Source organism: Bombina bombina, chromosome 12 (assembly GCF_027579735.1).
Source record: "Bombina bombina isolate aBomBom1 chromosome 12, aBomBom1.pri, whole genome shotgun sequence".
NCBI lineage: Eukaryota > Metazoa > Chordata > Amphibia > Anura > Bombinatoridae > Bombina > Bombina bombina.
In genome coordinates, this window is record NC_069510.1 from 46,766,770 (window position 1) to 46,787,303 (window position 20,534).

Sequence of the window (20,534 nt, forward strand, 5' to 3'; positions counted from 1 at the left end):
AATTAGCACTCTCCCTTAGTTAAAAGGGCATTCAATTTCAGGAATATCACTTGCTACACTGTAAAGCCACAACTAAGGTTGCTGCCTTTTTAAAAAAAAAAAAAATATATATATATATATATATATAATATAAATAAATATAAAAAAATGTATTACCTGCCAAGCTCATAAGCATAAATAAGGAACTAAAGTTTCTAGGACTGATTTTAAATGATTATATGTTTAGATTACAACACACTTAGAAAAAAATGTGCCCATGATATCTTAATCGTTGTTATTTTCATCTTTTACTTTAACCTTAAAAACTACTATCTATATATATATCTATCTATCTATCTATCTATATAGTGAGGATAGTGCAACCATGATGTTACCCAGTCAGTAAATCCTATGTTCTTTCCTCAGGGTATACTGGATTTATACCTCACCTCTCCTGGACCCTGGGTACAAGTTACATTCCAGGAGTTGAAAAATGCATGGATGAGTTTGAAAACTGTCAGGTATATCCTATTCTATATATAATATAAAAATAAATAAATATACATATAGACTAAATACACACAGAGAGAAGCACACTCACAGGAACGAACAACTGGCTCAATACCATTGTTAGCCTGTTCTATGGCGATTTACCACCTGGGTGCAGCTTCTTTTAGCCCAGTAATACTTTTCACAGAGAAGAACTTTCCTGAAGTATATCAGTCTGATCCCGCCTATTACGGTCAGTCCAGCACCGAAATACCAGGCAATTCCTCTCTGAACAAGGAACACAGCAACTCCAGACGATCGTTTCGGCCTTCATTGGGCCTCGTCAGTGAGGTGTAGCAGTATTCCTCTAAGCACACTGAGCAAGGAGTCCACATCTGGTTTCCCCATTTTCCTATAGGGAGATTAAATACACACAGAGAAGCACACTCACAGGAACAAACAACTGGCTCAATACTATTGTTAGCCTGATCTATGGCGATTTACCACCTGGGTGCAGCTTCTTTTAGCCCAGTAATGCTTTTCACAGAGTAAAACTTCCCTGTAGTATATCAGTCTGATCCCGCCTATTACGGTCAGTCCAGCGCCGAAATACCAGGCAATTCCTCTCTGAACAAGGAACACAGCAGCCACAGACGATCGTTTCAGCCTTTATTGGGCCTCATCAGTGAGGTGTAGCCATATACCACTGAGCAAGGAGTCCACGTCTGGTTTCCCCTATTACCCATAGGGAGATTAAATACGCACAGAGAGAAGCACACTCACAGGAACGAACAACTGGCTCAATACCATTGTTTGCCTGTTCTATGGCGATATATGGTAACTATAATTATAGTGTATATAAGAAAACTATTCACTGTCATAAATGCCTAAAAGTCAAATATCAAGGATCTGATAACTGAAATGCTTTTTTTACATTTATTTTCTAATATTGTATTAATAAACTATTGCGGAATTGCACAGCACCATACATGATACAGCTAACACTGTGCTGTTGCTCTCTTAAAGGGACAGTCAACTCCAACATGTTTATTGTTTAAAAATATAGATAATCCTTTATTACCTATTCCCCAGTTGTGCATAACCAACACAGTTATATTAATATACTTTGTACCTCTGGGATTACCTTGTATCTAAGCCTCTTCTGACAGCCCCCTGATCCCATGACTTTTTATTTATTATCTATTGACTTGCATTTTAGCCAATTAGTGCAGTGTCATTTACAACCCACGGGCGTGAGCACGATGTTATCTATATGGCACACATGAATTAGCAGTATCCTGATGTGAAAAGCTAATAATAAGTGGAAACAGGCAGAAATTTAGTTGTTTAAATAAAGTATATTAATATAACAATGTTGGTCGTGCAAAACTGGGGGAATGGGTGGTAAAGTCATTATCTATCTTTTTTAAACCATAAAATAATTGGTGTTGACGGTCCCTTTAAGACTGAAGTGTATTTATGTATGTATGTGTGTATATATTGCGATCAACCTATGTGTTTAATCCATGCAAAGAGGTTAACCCCATGGGGTAGATTTAATAAGCAGCCAATGCTGCTATCTACGCCCGTAGTTTCTGGTTTGCCGGAAACAGAAGTTAAGAAGCAGCTATCGGGATGATTGACACCCTCTACTAGCGGCCAATTGGTCGCGAATGTGCAGGGGGCGGCATTGCACAAGCATTTCACAATAAATGTTTGTGCAATGTTAAATGCTGTCGGTATTTAAATATGTCGGGCGGACATGATCTGCTACAACGAATTATGTCTGCCCGGGATTTAATAAATTGACCCCTGTATCTTTGACAGTAAAGTCAAAATTAAGCTTTAATGATTCAAACTTCTATTATCTAATTTGCTTTGTTTTATTTGCATCCTTTGTTGAAAAGTGTACCTAGCTAGGCTCAGGAATAGCAAAGCACTTCTGGGAGCTAGCTGTTGATTGTTGGCTGCACATATATGCCTCTTGTGATTGGCTCACCCAATGTGTTCCGCTAGCACCCAGTAGTGCATTGCTGCTCATTCAACAAAGGATACCAAAAGAATAAAGCAAATTTGACAATAGAAGTGAACAGGAAAGTTGTTTAAACTGTACGCTCTATCTTGTTCATGAAAGAAAATGTGTGGGTGTCATGTCCCTTTAAAACCCTAATAGATTTCATCCTTCAAGCAGCACACAGCCAGTTAGCCAATCAGCAGTATCCTACATTAACAGTTGTCAATCACTGGCTGTGTCCTGCTGCCGCGTGCATCCATATACCTATGTTGTTTCTGATTGGTTTACCAGCTGTGACCTGCCTATGCGTTCTACATACACACTCATGTCTGCTGTTTTACCTGGGGCATGGGAAATGCAGAATTACAGAAGAAATGTATAGGAATAGCAGGGCATATAATATATATACATAACAATATGTTTACTACACATAATTAACTTTTTATGGGGTTTTAGCTTGTGTTTGTTTTTTTAATCCCCTGTAATACAATGCATTTAATCTCACACTGTCTACCTCCTAAGAAAGAAATGGTTTTTTTTTATGTCCTAAGTAGCAGTTTCAAGTTGTTACTAGTGTCTGGGGCATTATATAGCCATTAGATATGAGCATTCAGAGGTTTTGAATACTTGATAATACTTGATAATACTTGATAATGCGTTAGAAGGCGGCAGCTCGTGCCATTCGGCTAATTTATTTTTGTAAAACTGAAACACACTAAGATCTATACAAATCCAGATTCTAGTGTGTTTTGCAGTTTCACAAGAATAAATTCTGATCCTAAAATAACTGAACAGCATGAGCAGTGTCGTGTAGAAATCTGCGACCCGTCGGAATGTGCGACTGTGACGTCACCACATTCCTAAGCGCACATGTGACTGGTTGTGAAATCCGACGGAACAGCTGACTGTGGCCGTTGTTCTTTGAAGGGACCGAACTTTGTAAAAGAGCGAACCATGTCATTTCCTGTGACGTTTCATCAGCTGTTGCTCTCATTTTGACCCTAATACGCATGTGTGCCAGTTTCTTCACATTCCTGGCCGCATACGTCACGGTAAAACTATTTAGACTTATGAAATTGTGAAACCATTGTATAGCGCATGTGTGGCCTTTTCTATCACAAATGGGGGTGTTTTATAGAACAATGTTTATTCAACACTGTATGTGTGTGAAACAGAAATAAATGTATAGTTATTTAAAAATATTTATTTATATATAACCTCAAACATGACAAACAGCCACTCGGATATCACCACTGCATATCATATTTCACAGTAAACATAAAGTCAAGTGCTTTAAATGTTTGTATGTTTTTGAAGTTATATATAAATAAATATTTCTAAATAACTATACATTTATTTATGTTTCACAGCATAATGCACATACAGTGTTGAATAAACATTGTTCAATAAAACACCCCCATTTGTGATAGAAAAGCCCACGCATGCGCTATACAATGGTTTCAGAATTTCCCAAGTCTAAATAGTTTTACCGTGACGTATGCTGCCAGGAATGTGAAGAAGCTGGCACGCATGCGTATTAGGGTCAAAATGAGAGCAACAGCTGATGAAACGTCACAGGAAGTGACATGGTTCGCTCTTTTACAAAGTTCGGTCCCTTCACAGAACACTGTGTTCTTCTGTATTATGAGGTATCCGACATCTCCTAATACTCATATCTAATAGTAATATAGGTTATAGCATTATTTTGTTTTCTCTTGCAGCTGGGCGCAAGGACGTATTTTGTTTTAACGGAGTTGCAAAATGAGTCATCCACTTTGGAGAAAGTAGTTTTCAAAGTTGATGACGTAATCCCAGGCTGCATTCAAAACTTGTTGTCAATAAAAGAATTTGACATGGCATTTCTAAAAGCCTTTTGGCATTAGCTTGCCACCCTCTCTTAGTCTATATACATCTTCCATTGCCAGATTATATATTTACATCAACACACACCCCACAAACACACTCTATAAACACACTCTATAAACACACCACACAAACACACTCTATAAACACACCACATCACGCCACACAAACACACCACATCACACACTCTACATACACACCACATCACGCCACACAAACACACTCTATAAACACACCACATCACGCCCCACAAACACACTCTATAAACACAATCTATAAACACACTCTATAAACACACTCTATAAACACACCACACAAACACACTCTATAAACACACCACACAAACACACTCTATAAACACACCACACAAACACACTCTATAAACACACCACACAAACACACTCTATAAACACACCACACAAACACACTCTATAAACACACTCTATAAACACACCACATCACACCACACAAACACACTCTATAAACACACTCTATAAACACACCACACAAACACACTCTATAAACACACTCTATAAACACACCACACAAACACACTCTATAAACACACTCTATAAACACACTCTATAAACACACTCTATAAACACACCACACAAACACACTCTATAAACACACCACACAAACACACTCTATAAACACACCACACAAACACACTCTATAAACACACCACACAAACACACTCTATAAACACACTCTATAAACACACTCTATAAACACACCACACAAACACACTCTATAAACACACCACATCACACCACACAAACACACTCTATAAACACACTCTATAAACACACCACACAAACACACTCTATAAACACACTCTATAAACACACTCTATAAACACACCACATCACACCACACAAACACACTCTATAAACACACTCTATAAACACACCACACAAACACACTCTATAAACACACCACACAAACACACTCTATAAACACACCACACAAACACACTCTATAAACACACTCTATAAACACACTCTATAAACACACCACACAAACACACTCTATAAACACACCACACAAACACACTCTATAAACACACCACACAAACACACACTATAAACACACCACACAAACACACTCTATAAACACACCACACAAACACACTCTATAAACACACCACACAAACACACTCTATAAACACACTCTATAAACACACTCTATAAACACACCACACAAACACACTCTATAAACACACCACACAAACACACTCTATAAACACACTCTATAAACACACCACACAAACACACTCTATAAACACACCACACAAACACACTCTATAAACACACCCCACAAACACACTCTATAAACACACCACACAAACACACTCTATAAACACACTCTATAAACACACCACACAAACACACCCCACAAACACACTCTATAAACACATCACACAAACACACTCTATAAACACACCACATCACGCCACACAAACACACACAAACACCACACTCTACATACACAACATGCTACACAAACACACACAAACACACACACCACATCACACACTCTACATACACACCATGCTACACAAACACACACACACACCACATGCCACACAAACACCACACTCTACATACACAACACACCACACAAACACCACATAACGCCACACATCACGCACACACACCACAAAAAAAAACCTCACAAACACCACATAACGCCACACATCACGCACACACACCACAAAAAACCCCACACAAACATCACACACACTTACACACACCACACAAACATCATTCACACAAACACTTACACAAACACACATAAACATGCCACACACACTTACACACACCACACAAACATCATTCACACAAACACTTACACAAACACACATAAACATGCCACACACACTTACACACACCACACAAACACACACCACATCACACACTCTACATACACACAATGTTACACAAACACCACACACTCTACACACGTCATGCCAAACAAACACACCACATCACACACTACACACACACATCATGCCACACAAACACACCACATAACACACTCTACATAGACAACACATCACACAAACACACACACACCACATAACACACTCTACATAGACAACACATCACACAAACACACACACACCACATAACGCCACACATAACACACACACACCACATCACAAAAAAACCCACACTTACCCACACAAACATCACACACACACCACACAAACATGCCACACACACACCACACAAACACACACCACATCACACACTCTACACACACACATCACGCCACACAAACACACACACAACACACTCTACATACACAACAAATCACACCACACAAACACACACCACATAACGCCACACATACACTTGCACACACTTACACACACAAACATCACACACACACTTACAAACATACTTAAACACACCACACAAACACACACCACACACTTACATAAACACACACACACCCTTACACACCCCACACAAACATCATTCACACACACAAACATCACACACACACACACCACATAAACATCATTCACACACACTACACAAACATCACACACACACTGACACAAACCACACAAATATCACACACACGAGTGTAAGTATCACTATAACTTACCAGCCAGCCCCACAGAACATGGTGAGTGGTGAGCCAATTCTAAATTACAGATTGCTAGTATCCTCCAATCACCATCCTGCTCATAAACTGAGATACTTGTGAGGATTAAACACACACAGTTATAACCAGGGTTGACTCAAGACATTGCCTGGATCTAACTGTCAATGACATAATAAAAAAGTTGCATAGCATGGATTAAAACTTACTGTCTATAGATCTGACCTGAGTTATTCTTTAAATCCCTGCATTTGATCTAATGCTCACACTCCCTAATACGTTTTTTCCCCTACGTCCCTTTAATAGCATTTTCCATGCATTACTAGTGTCTAGAGCAATGGTTTGTTGGTCTGAATCACAGGATATATTGTTACTTTACTTCTCCAGCTGTGTGTGAGGAAGAATATTTACTGAGTTGTTCGATGACTCATCCCCTTTGGAGAAAGTGGCTTAAAAACTAATGATGTCATCTCAGGCTGACATAAACCATTAGATTTGTGAAGCCAAGAAAATATTGTTTTGGTCAAAAATGTTGTTCCGAATATTCAGGGAAATTCATTTAAAACTAAACGAAGACTGAATTTTTGTTAAACATTTACATTCTCTTTCGTTAAACAATGTTGAAAAGTTTACCTATAGCTACAATACTTACCTTAAAGGGCCACTAAACCCCAAATCTTTCTTTCATGATTCAGATAGAGAATAACAAATTTAAACCACATTACAATTTACTTCTATTATTTATTTTGCTTCATTTTTTAGATATCCTAAGTTGAAGAAAAAGCAATGCAAATGGGTGAGCCAATCACATGAGGCTTCTATGTGCAGAAACCAATCAGCAGCTACTGAGCATATCTAGATATGCTTTTCAGCAAAGAATATCAAGAGAATAAAACAAATTAGATAATAGAAGTAAATTAGAAAGATGTTTAAAAATGCATTCTCTTTCTAAATCATGAAAGAAAAAATGTGGGTGTCATGTCCCTTTAAAGCAGGGGTAATCAAGCTTGGGCCCCCAAATGTTTTGGAACTACATTTCCCATGATGCTCAGACAGCCTTAAGACTGTCTCAGCATCATGGGAAATGTAGTTCCAAAACATCTGGGGGCCCAAGGTTGATGACCCCTGCCTTAAAGGGATACTACGCCCAAATGTTTTTTTCTTTCATTATTCAGATAGAGCAGCAATTTTAAGCAACTTTCTAATTTACTCTTATTATCAATTTTTCTTCATTATCTTGTTATCTTGATTTAAAAAAGAAGGAATCTAAGCTAAGACACTGGCCCATTTTTGGTTCAGCACCCTGGATAGCGCTTGCTGATTGCTGGTTACATTTAGTCACCAATCAGCAAGCACAACACAGGTGCTGAACCAAAAATGGACCTGGCTCCTAAGCTTACATTTTTGCTTTTCAAATAAAGCTAGCAAGAGAATGAATAAAATGTATAATAGAAGTAAATTAGAAAGTTGCTTAAAATTGCATGTTCTATCAGAATCATGAAAGAAAAAATGTAGGTTTAGTATCGCTTTAACGCGCTCGGGAGAACTTGGATGGCACTCTAATAAGTATTAACCACTTAAAATATATAAATAAATAAAGGAAACTATTTCATTTTATTTGTAATGGGTTTTTTTTTCCGTTGGTGCATTCATTCGTATTTTTATGTCATTAAAGCGAAACGAAAATCCGATTTTCATGACGAATGTGCATTCATCCGAAAACAAATGCACATCTCTAGTTTTCATTGAGGTGGTAAAGTTTGGAAACTGGTGTTAAAAAACATTTATAGCAATAAAGAATTGGAGAATTTTTTGTCACCACCAGTTGCCATACTTTACCCCCTCAATTGAAACTAGGCCATAGTCAGAGCACGTGCAATCCTGTCTTATAACATGTAATTTATTCCCTTACATGCTCCGCACGCTGGCATTTAGAAACCACTGTCACTGACAAAACCTGACAAACTGGACCTTGGATGCAAGAACAAGTGCAGCACTTTCATATGTTTATTACAACCTACATTCAAACTATATATCAATAGACAAATATGACTAGATAGCTACAACCTATATGTCGTTTTTTTGTTGTTTTTATACCTGCTGTAGAACCTAAAACCTTTTTTTTGGCATTAGATAATGATGTTTAAAGGGCCATGATACCCAAACGTTGAAACACTTGAAAGTGATGCAGCATACCTGTAAAAAGCTGACTAGAAAATATCACTTGAACATCTCTATGTAAAAGAGAAAGATATTTTACTTTAAAAGTTCCTCAGTAGCCACATCCCTTTGTAATAGACATCTGAGCAGCAAATCAGTATGTCTGTCCCGGGACAGGCAAAGGAGCGAGCTTCGTGAACACTCATGTTATTTCCCTATTCAGTTTAAGGAAGTTTACCATGAAATCTCATGAGATCACAGTAAAAGAGTTCATGACCTCAGCACTGCTGATGTTGATTGGCTGCTGTTCATTTCTTCATTATTATTTTTTTACCTGCATCTGGGCAGCAGCTGAGTATAACTTTTTACACAGCACTTACTCTGCTGAGCTGAGGAGATTTGAGGTAAAATATCTTTATTTTTTACATAGAGATGCTCAGGTTATATTTTCCTGTCAGCTTATTAGAGTATTATGTCCCTTTAAAGGGACACTGTACCCAAATTTTTTTCTTTTGCAATTCAGAAAGAGCATGAAATTTTAAGCAAATTTCTAATTTACTCCTATTATCAATTTTTCTTCGTTCTCTTGCTATCATTATTTAAAAAAGAAGGCATCTAAGCTTTTTTTTGGTTTCAGTACTCTGGACAGCACTTTTTTATTGGTGGATGAATTTATCCACCAATCAGCAAGGACAACCCAGGTTGTTCACCAAAAATGGGCCGGCATCTAAACTTACATTTTTGCATTTCAAATAAAGATACCAAGAGAATGAAGAAAATTTGATAATAGGAGTAAATTAGAAAGTTGCTTAAAATTTCATGCTCAATCTGAATCACGAAAGATTTTTTTTGGGTACAGTGTTCCTTTAAGCAATGGGGAGTTAGTACAATAAGACAATTCTCTAATGCTTTCTCTCACTGTTGGTTTTGCAAAAGTTGTTTAAATCCCACAAATGTATTAAAGGGATATGAAACCCAAGTTTTTTTCTTTCTTGATTTAGAGAGCATGCTATTGTAAACAACTTTAAATTGTATTTCTATTATATAATTTGTTTCATTCTTATGATATCCTTTGTTGAAAAGCATACCTAGGTAGGCTCAGGAGCTGCTGATTGGTGGTTGCACATATCTGCTTTATCTTATTGGCTCACACATGTGCTGTTTCTTCAAGAAAGAAAATACCAAGAGAATAAAGCAAATTAGATAATAGACGTAAATTGGAACATTGTTTAAAATTGTATGCTCTACCTCAATCATGAAATAAAAAAAAAATTAGGTTTCAAGTCCCTTTAAAATTGTTAAAAGGACATTAAAGGGGCAGTCAAGTCAAAATTAAACTTTCATGATTCAGATAGGGCATGCAGTTTTAATCAACTTTCCAATTTACATAATCAAATATGCTTTGTTCTCTTGGTATTCTTCATTGAAGGCTAAACCTAGGTAGGCTCATATGCTAATTTCTAAGCCCTTAGAAATGTTGACCGGTTTTCCCAGTTAGACACTGCTAGTTCATGTGTGTCATATAGATAACTGTATGCTCTTATCTGAATCATGGGGGGGAAATAAGTTTCATGTCCCTTTAAGAGATGCATATACTGTACATTTAATGGTAATAAACACACAAATAATAATTTATTTTCTAAAAATGTCCAGTGGCACAGTGCCAGGTTTTGATAAGGGGGCAGGGTACCCTTTAATCTGTTGTTCCACCTTCCAGAAGTTTTTTGTTTTTTTAATTGACACAGACTCACTCACATGAAGTCCACAAATTCAAACATTTTTGTTCTGCTTATTCCTGAGGCCACCAAAACTATAACATATTCTTAATTCTGTTTTTTTCCTGGGGGCCGCCAGTTGTCCATCCCTAGTCTAGTGGTCTAGATTAGGGTTCTTCAAACTTTTTTCCCAAGACCACTCCCTTTTCCTTTGCACATTCACCACACACTCTCCTACAACACACACACACAACACACACACTCTTCTACAACACACACACTCACCACACATTCTCATACAAAACAAACACACACTTTTCTACAACACACACACTCACCACACATTCTCATACAACACAAACACACACTCTTCTACAACACACACCACACATTCTCATACAACACAAACACACACTCTTCTACAACACACTCACTCACCACACATTCTCATACAACACAAACACACACTCTTCTACAACACACTCACTCACCACACATTCTCATACAACACAAACACACACACTCTCCTACAACACACACACTCTTCTATAAAACACACAGTCACCACACACTCTCATACAACACACACACTCTTCTACAACACACACACTCACCACACATTCTCATACAAAACAAACACACACTCTTCTACAACACACACACTCACCACACATTCTCATACAACACAAACACACACTTTTCTACAACACACACACTCACCACACATTCTCATACAACACAAACACACACTCTTCTACAACACACACACTCACCACACATTCTCATACAACACAAACACACACTCTTCTACAACACACACACTCACCACACATTCTCATACAACACAAACACACACTCTTCTACAACACACACACTCACCACACATTCTCATTCAACACAAACACACACACTTCTTCTACAACACACACTCATATACAACACACACAGAAGTCGCAATTCAGTAAACATGGTGTTGCGACACAGTAATGGGTTCCGGCCTGTGGTCTAGATAGCAGCAGGCATTGTTTGTATCTCTGTGAATATATTAGCATTTTAAAGTAGAAAATAAAGCCGTACATATATTCTAAAGGAGAATAAAAAAATCTGGAGCAACACAGGATATTTATGTATTTGTTTTATGCATCTATCAATTTCAAATTCAAGCCTAAAGAAAGATATACCAGTTAATAAGCTCACTGCCTGCCAACCCTCATTATGAATCATTTCCCGGGCGTGACTTTTAATCACATATGGGTGACTCCTGCTCAGTAAATAAGAACTTATATACATATATATATATACAGGTGGCCTTCGTTTTACAACGGTTCAATTTACACCGTTTCAGAATAACAACCTTTTTTTCCAGTCATGTGACTGCTATTGAAAAGCATTGAGAAGCAGTGCATTTATTAAAATAGCCAGTAGGTGGAGCTGTCCGCTTGTGTTGCAGCAAAGCCAAGCAAGCTGAAATTAATCAGTTTAACCAGACCTGAGCTATCAAGCAGATTTCAATGGAACAAGATCTTCCTGTCTATAACTCAGTCCAGATTGGAATGCATAGAAATAACTGTTTGCAGAAAAATGCAAGAGAAGTCTGTGTTGTGTGATTATTTTATTAGGTTTATAATGCTGTTTAGCAAATGGTTTTGTTCTTTTAACTTAGTTTAATGATATATTCTGTGTTGTGTGATTATTTTATTAGGTTTATAATGCTGTCTAGCATTTAAAGTCTTCATTTCAAAGCTTTAAAAATAATATATTAGGTGTTACTTATGACAATTTTGAGAGGGGCCTGGAACCTATCTCCCTCACTTCCCATTGACTTACATTATAAACTGGGTTTTAATTTACAACGGTTTTGATTTACAACCATTCCTTCTGGAACCTAACCTCCGCGTATACATATATATATATATATATATATATATATATATATATACATACAGTATATATTACAGTAAAGTTGCAGTTTATCATGAATAGACAAAAATATTTATTAATTAATTTTTGTTTAGTTTATTTTACAGAATTCAGGGAGCAGATTTAGAGAATTAATGGAATTCAAAACTTTGTTTTGAAGCTAAAATAGTAAAATATAGATGAGCTAAATAGTGTCATATTTAAATAAAGTTTATGACACATGAATAAAGAGGCTAAACGTGTGAATTCATGTATTTTAGAGTTCAGCTCCATGGACTTAACACAAATCCACTGTAACAAAGTTCAACATTCTCCATCAAAGCATCTAGCTACAGTACATACATTTTTCACAGCCCCTTAAAGGGGCAGTATACACCAATTTTAATATAACTGCATGTAATAGACACTACTATAAAGAAGAATATGAACAGATACTGATATAAAAATCCAATATAAAACCTTTTAAAAACTTACTAAAAAGCTCCCAGTTTAGAACTGTTGATGAGAAAAGTCTGGGACACCCACTGAAAGGGACTGGGTAAACAAAAAGAGCAAACACTCCCCCCTCCCCACATATAAAAAGACAGATAACATAAACAGGAGTCTGTAAACACGTGTATACATCGAACACTGTGGGGCTTGGTTAGGAGTCTGAAAATCAGCACAATGTTCTTAAAAAAATAAGCAAAATAAGAAACATTTTAATAAAAACACTACCAAATGGGCTATTTAAATGGATCATCTACAAAACATTTATGCAAAGAAAAATCTAGTGTACAATGTCCCTTTAAGAGATAGTCAGCTCTGAATCTGTCTTCGTAAACATGTGCTAAAGCCAGATTATTTAGTAAATTATATCTAATCCTGATCCTGTCTGGGCAGGAAATGCTGTATTATACACTGACCTGCAGTTTTCTTGTAGTTGATTTAACTGTATCTATAATAAGTGTGAATAAAGCTAGGCTAGATCCATGTAGTTTATCCAAAGAATACTGTCCAGCAGAAGGGAGATAGGACTTCAGTACATCGTCAAAATAAGTTTGAGACACTTCTCTTTCAACCCATTAATAGTTAATTCTCTAAAAATATTGCGGGTGTTTTTACATATTTTTATGTTACTTTGCAACCATATTCTTCATAAAAGCAGCTTTTAAAGAATCCATGGGAAAAGTGGCATAAAAAAACAACAACCTTACATGGGTCAGGCAACAGTAGTATAATTTACATTCCCCAAAACTATAATGATGTATGTAGAATTGAGAACATTTCTGATACACCACTGTCACTTGCTTTATAGATATTTTTTATTTTTTTTTGCCAACAAAGGTTAAATATGTGTTGTTTTATTGGCCAACGTATTAGATTTACCAATTAAAGGGACATTAAACACTTTGAAATGGTAATATAAAATAATAAATTATATATATATATATATATATATATATATATAAACTCTGCAATATACTGTACTTTCAATATTTATTTTGTCCCATTTTCCTGTAATTCCATTCTGAAATTGTGAGCTTTTTGGTTCCTGTTAGAAATGGAAGTGCAGAACACGGTTATAGAACACACAACTATTAGCTGCACACTCTAGTGACCTATTTATAACTGTCCCTAATTGGTCACAGCAGAGAAGGTAACCTAAGTTACAACATGGCAGCTCCCATTGTTTAATAGACTCTAAAATATTACACTTATTTTGTCATTATTCAAACAACTAATCAAACTTTTTAAAAAAAATACATCTACATATTATTCTCAGACTAATCTTTTCTATGAATGCATCATTCTATCTAGCATTTATTTTGTGTATTATGTCCCGTCCCTTTAAAAGGCCATTACAGTTAAAAAAATGACATGCCCCTTACGGTTAGAGTATGTAATTTTAGGGTTATCAACCCCAGACTACCGTGTGTTTAAGCCCCTCAAATGGATTAAACCAGTGTGCCGTGAGAGATTCTCAGGTGTGCCGCGGCAGACTGACAACAGTGTGACATAATTTTTTAATTTTGCTTGTTTTTTACTCTGGGACATTTTTTTATTTTAAGTGGGATGATGACTGAGGATAACTGCAGCTGCAGCCCCCCTCCCCGACCTGTGTTCACACTTGGAAGGAACCCCCACAACACGTGCCTAGTGCTGGCTCTACACGTAGCACCACGCGACACTTCAATCCCCCATGCATGCTGGCGCAGCTTTGCTCCTCCTCCAGAACAGCATATCATGCTACACATATAATCTTGTGCTCCACAGATAACACTTTTCCCAGTTTGCGGAGGGGTGGACTTTCCCCAGTGCGGGGGTGTCCCTCTTTCAAATTTTTGAATATTGGGAGGTATGTGACAGGCTCATCAGGCAGACAGGCAGGCATAATTTACAACCATGACATATTGACATTCATTCACAATCATTATGATTGTTTGTGAATGAATGTCAATATGTCACGTATAGTTTGTAGGAGGCATGGCATGACAGTATGTGTGTGTGTGTATATGTATATATATATATATATATATATACACACATGCTGTATTAGGTTACAATGAGTGATTTTGTCAAATTTTGGGATGGTGGTGTGCCGCAGGATTTTCAAATGTAAAAAAGTGTGCCACGGCAAAAAAAAGGTTGAAAATCACTGGATTAAACACACAGTTGAAATACCGATCAGAGCTCGCAGAGCACTGTTGGTGTTGAGCATAAAACACTACTAATACAATAAGCAGCGCTAGTTGCACAACTCACACGCAAATGTATAGTATATTCGTTATACCAATGGGACTACTTAATTAGATAGACCCTTATTCTTTAATTTAGCCACCAAGTCTGGCAAGAAATGGGTGCTGTGTACAAATTAAATTAACACAAAGAAAAGAATACACTTATAGCACTCCAAGGTCATATTGTATAATAGTAAATACATGTGAGAGGTATCATATCTCTAACTGAACGTTAGAAAGTTGAAATGGGAGAGACAAAAACAAAATTAAAATATAACTTTTATTGGGGTCAAGTAAAATTAGGATAATTTTATTAAAAACACACTTAGGTACCAAATGTAGTGAATAGATATGATTGCAGGGTAATCAACGTAATATATAAAGTTGCATTCAATGTACTAATAAGTATTTGATACTGTGATGTAAATAACACCTGAATCTAACAGTTAATTTCCAAAAGTGAGTGAAATTATTATGTAATTATTGCACTCTATAATGAGTGAAATTATTGGGTTAAAATTAGGTTGAAATTGGTGATACATGCAAATTACCAACAGGTAGTAAGTTCGGGAGTACTGTCTCTTTAATTACAAGTGTTAATATCACCTGTTGCTTAGCCAGTGTATCTATCAACTGTGATTATAAGCAGAAAATATGCACTATATTGTAGTAACACCACTCACATGTGTCAAATAGATATACTGTAGATGTTTGATGTAACTGGTAGTATCCAATAGTAGATGTCTAGTTCCCACTTTGCTGGCTAATGTTAGGATACCCTTATCGTAATATATGGTCCAAAAATGCTTGGTATTAGGTTGTAGTTACCGAGGTTACCGCAACTAGTGGGCTAAAATAACTTGAAATAAAGTTACTATTAATATTCATCCCACCCGTTTGCAATATGTGGCATACTTAGGCTATATTAATTAAACCAAGTGTTGTAACACACTGTAGATGTAAGAGAATCTATAGTATATTGCTCTTAATGTATGAGAGACGTAGATCAACAGTGTCAGTACTATAATTGAAATATCGTAGACAGCATGTAATTTTAAACAACTTTCCAATTTACTTCCATTAAATAAAATGTGCACAGTCTTTTATATTTACAATTTTTGAGTCACCAGATCCTACTGAGCATGTGCAAGAATTCACAGGCTATACGTATATGCATTTGTGATTGGCTGATTGCTATCACATGGTACAAGGGGAGTGGAAATATACATAACTTTGAAATTTGTTATAAAAAAATCTACTACTTATTTGAAGTTCAGACTAAGTGCTATTGCATTGTCTTGTTATCTTGCATTTGTTGATTATGCAAATCTAATGTGTTGACTGGTCCTTTAAGACTAAATAGCTATTGTCATGAATTTAACCGCACACAAGCGGCATCTGTCTGTCCCACCTGAGTAATCAGTTAAGCATTTTGTTGCCGATATAAACAGTCAGAGGTTACAATGGTCTATATTGAGGTGCGGGAACACCACTATAAATAAACGGTGACTCCGTAGTTTGGCTGGTACCACAATCACACTGAGCCGTTGGTAATATATTATCATTCACTCTAATTCAGGTATTAGCAACTTACAGAAACTATAATATCCGCTATTAGTAATTACCCATTATTACCAGATACACTACAGTAAAATTAGGTAGCCTAAGGCTTGCTAAAAACACAGGAGCTCCTAGGACTCCTCACTATTGCCCTAGCGTCCCTGACCTGTTTCGCCAAAAAGTGGCTTTTTCAAAGGGTAGTTTGAATAAAACCCCTTACAGAGACCATGAAACTGATAAAACTGAATTATACATTACCATCACATAAAGAGATGAAACAGCCTAAATTTGTTTTTCTATTTCCCTTAGAGCCAGAAAAGAAACAAACTTGGCACTGCCTACTGGCCTAGTAATAAAATTTATACTGCATCTGGTTTAATACCGAACTACACAGGCTATGTACCCGGTAAGTAGATTGTAGACACTTGTATTATTTTTATATATATGTTGCGGGTAAAGTCAGATATTGGGTAATCCTAGGATTACCCGGGTAAAACGGACATTACACAATCGGCTGCGGGTAAAGCACGATGTATGATCATAAATCCACTCAGAGTGCGGAGTCACCAAATCAAACATATATAACATGCACTGTAATTCCCCCATCTTCGCTATCTTTTTTGCCTCCACTTAGAGGTTCAAGGAGGTCGAAGCGCCCCTTGTAAACCTCATTCCCCAAGGTTCGCCAGAGGATCGGCGGGCATCGTCCTTGAACCCCCCAGGCAGAGGCAAAATAGTAATTAATTGAAAAGAAATGTGAGAAAAATAAATAAAGATGAGTTGTTTCTAACTGCAGACCTTGTCTGAATATTTTAATTATTAGATCAATACAGTTGTGCAAAGGCATAGGCATCATAATGATATAGTAACAAAGTAACCCATGTTAGTAGGTAAGAAGAAATGCCTATAAGCACAAAGTAAGGATAAGTTATAAAAAAATTATACACTTGAACACATAAAATGTAACTTTTATTAATGCTGATCTTAAAAACAAACATCCTGTAAGACTGGTTGCCCTGCAAAGTATTAAAAATATTACAATACTGGCCATGCAAGTCAATCTCAGTGATATTGAACTAGTTTAATTATGGTCAGTTTCAACTATGAGGTAAATAATACAAATTAATATATTGTATTATATATAGGTAGGCACTTTAATTCATCAAAATTTACATTTCACTCGTGTTGTGAAAATACTTACCTTTTAATCTTTACAGCCGCTCCAGCTTCCCCCCGGTTGTCGCAAGCCTCTTCCTACGTCAGAAATAACAGATCGTCATCCTCCAATCACGGCTTCCCCCCGGGGGAATCAGTTTCTGATTCAACACCATGATTGGAGGAAGCCGGATTCCACATTTTAGACCCAGGAAGAGGCTTTGCGATGGGCGGAGGAAGCGATGCAGCGACTGTCAAAATTAAAAGGTAAATATTTTCACAACACAAGTGAAATGTAAATTTTGATGAATTCAAGTGCCCCTGTTTTTAATCCGGGCACTTTATCATCAAAATTTACATTCACTTTAAGTAAAGTCGAGTCACAGAGCGGCTGTGAAATACAAGCAGCCCTTATGGACTAGTAGCGTTGCATAAATTATTCCTAGTTATCTTTAGAATGAATTCTAGTTTTAATAGAGTTAACCAAGTTAAACTGAGAGGTCTAACTACTGCCCTTGATTTCCGCCAGGAATACGGGAGTGTAGGTTATCAAATTAAAGTTAAATATTGTGGTTCGTAATTTTAACCAGTAGAGAGCAATAAAAAAATTAAAGGAAGTCCCCTGATGTGGTCGCGTTTCACTTACAGTTCCTCAAAGGGAGGCAAAATAATGTAGATGGGGGAATTACATGCTTTCCCCACAGCCTCTTGGGTAAATTACCCGGATTTTTTTATTTTTTTCAGAGCCGGATTTATTCCTGTGTACGTGCAACACGAAAGGATCTGGATTTGCACAGATCTTTGGCCTAGATTTAGAGTTGGGCGGTAGCCGTCAAAACCAGCGTTTGAGGCTCCTAACGCTGGTTTTTACCGCCCGCTGGTATTTGGAGTCAGTCAGGAAAGGGTCTAACGCTCACTTTGCAGCCGTGACTTTTCCATACCGCAGATCCCCCTACGCCATTTGCGTATCCTATCTTTTCAATGGGATCTTTCTAACGCCGGTATTTAGAGTCGTGGCTGAAGTGAGCGTTAGAAATCTAACGGACAAAAATCTAACTGGACAAAACTCCAGCCGCCGAAAAAAAACAGGAGTTAAAAGCTTTCTGGGCTAACGCCGGTTTATAAAGCTCTTAACTACTGTGCTCTAAAGTACACTAACACCCATAAACTACCTATGTACCCCTAAACCGAGGTCCCCCCCACATCGCCGCCACTCTATTAAAATTTTTTAACCCCTAATCTGCCGCTCCGTACACCGCCACCAGCTACGTTATCCCTATGTACCCCTAATCTGCTGCCCCTAACATCGCCAACCCCTATATTATATTTATTAACCCCTAATCTGCCGCCCCGCTATCGCTGACACCTGCATATTTTTTTAACCCCTAATCTGCCGCTCCGTACACCGCCGCAACCTACATTATCCCTATGTACCCCTAATCTGCTGCCCCTAACACAGCCGACCCCTATATTATATTTATTAACCCCTAATCTGCCGCCCCCAACGTCGCCTCCACCTACCTACAATAATTAACCCCTAATCTGCCGACCGGACCACACCGCTACTATAATAAATGTATTAACCCCTAAAGCTAAGTCTAACTCTAACCCTAACACCCCCCTAACTTAAATATAATTTAAATCTAACGAAATTAATTAACTATTATTAAATAAATTATTCCTATTTAAAGCTAAATACTTACCTGTAAAATAAACCCTAATATAGCTACAATATAAATTATAATTATATTGTAGCTATTTTAGGATTAATATTTATTTTACAGGCAACTTTGTAATTATATTAACCAGGTACAATAGCTATTAAATAGTTAATAACTATTTAATAGTTACCTAGTTAAAATAATTACAAAATTACCTGTAAAATAAATCCTAACCTAAGTTACAATTAAACCTAACACTACACTATCAATAAATTAATTAAATACAATACCTACAAATAAATACAATTAAATAAACTAACTAAAGTACAAAAAATAAAAAAGAACTAAGTTACAAAAAATAAAAAAATATTTACAAACATTAGAAAAATATTACAACAATTTTGAACTAATTACACCTACTCTAAGCCCCCTAATAAAATAACAAAGCCCCCCAAAATAAAAAAATGCCCTACCCTATTCTAAATGAAAAAAGTTCAAAGCTCTTTTACCTTACCAGCCCTGAAAAGGGCCCTTTGCGGGGCATGCCCCAAAGAATTCAGCTCCTTTGCCTGTAAAAAAAACACATACAATACCCCCCCCCAACATTACAACCCACCACCCACATACCCCTAATCTAACCCAAACCCCCCTTAAATAAACCTAACACTAAGCCCCTGAAGAT

The 20,534-nt window shown here is 36.9% G+C and overlaps 1 long non-coding RNA gene across 2 annotated transcripts in view; it reads left to right on the top strand.

Annotated features, from left to right (window-relative positions):
- Window positions 1–402: 402 nt before the first annotated feature.
- LOC128642952 (uncharacterized) overlaps window positions 403–20,534 on the top strand; it is a 30,798-nt gene continuing 10,666 nt past the window's right edge. For both annotated transcript variants that reach the window (XR_008399735.1, XR_008399734.1), the window contains exons 1-2: window positions 403–500; window positions 17,346–17,442. This is a non-coding gene — a long non-coding RNA (uncharacterized LOC128642952). The remainder of the gene's footprint in view (window positions 501–17,345; window positions 17,443–20,534) is intronic.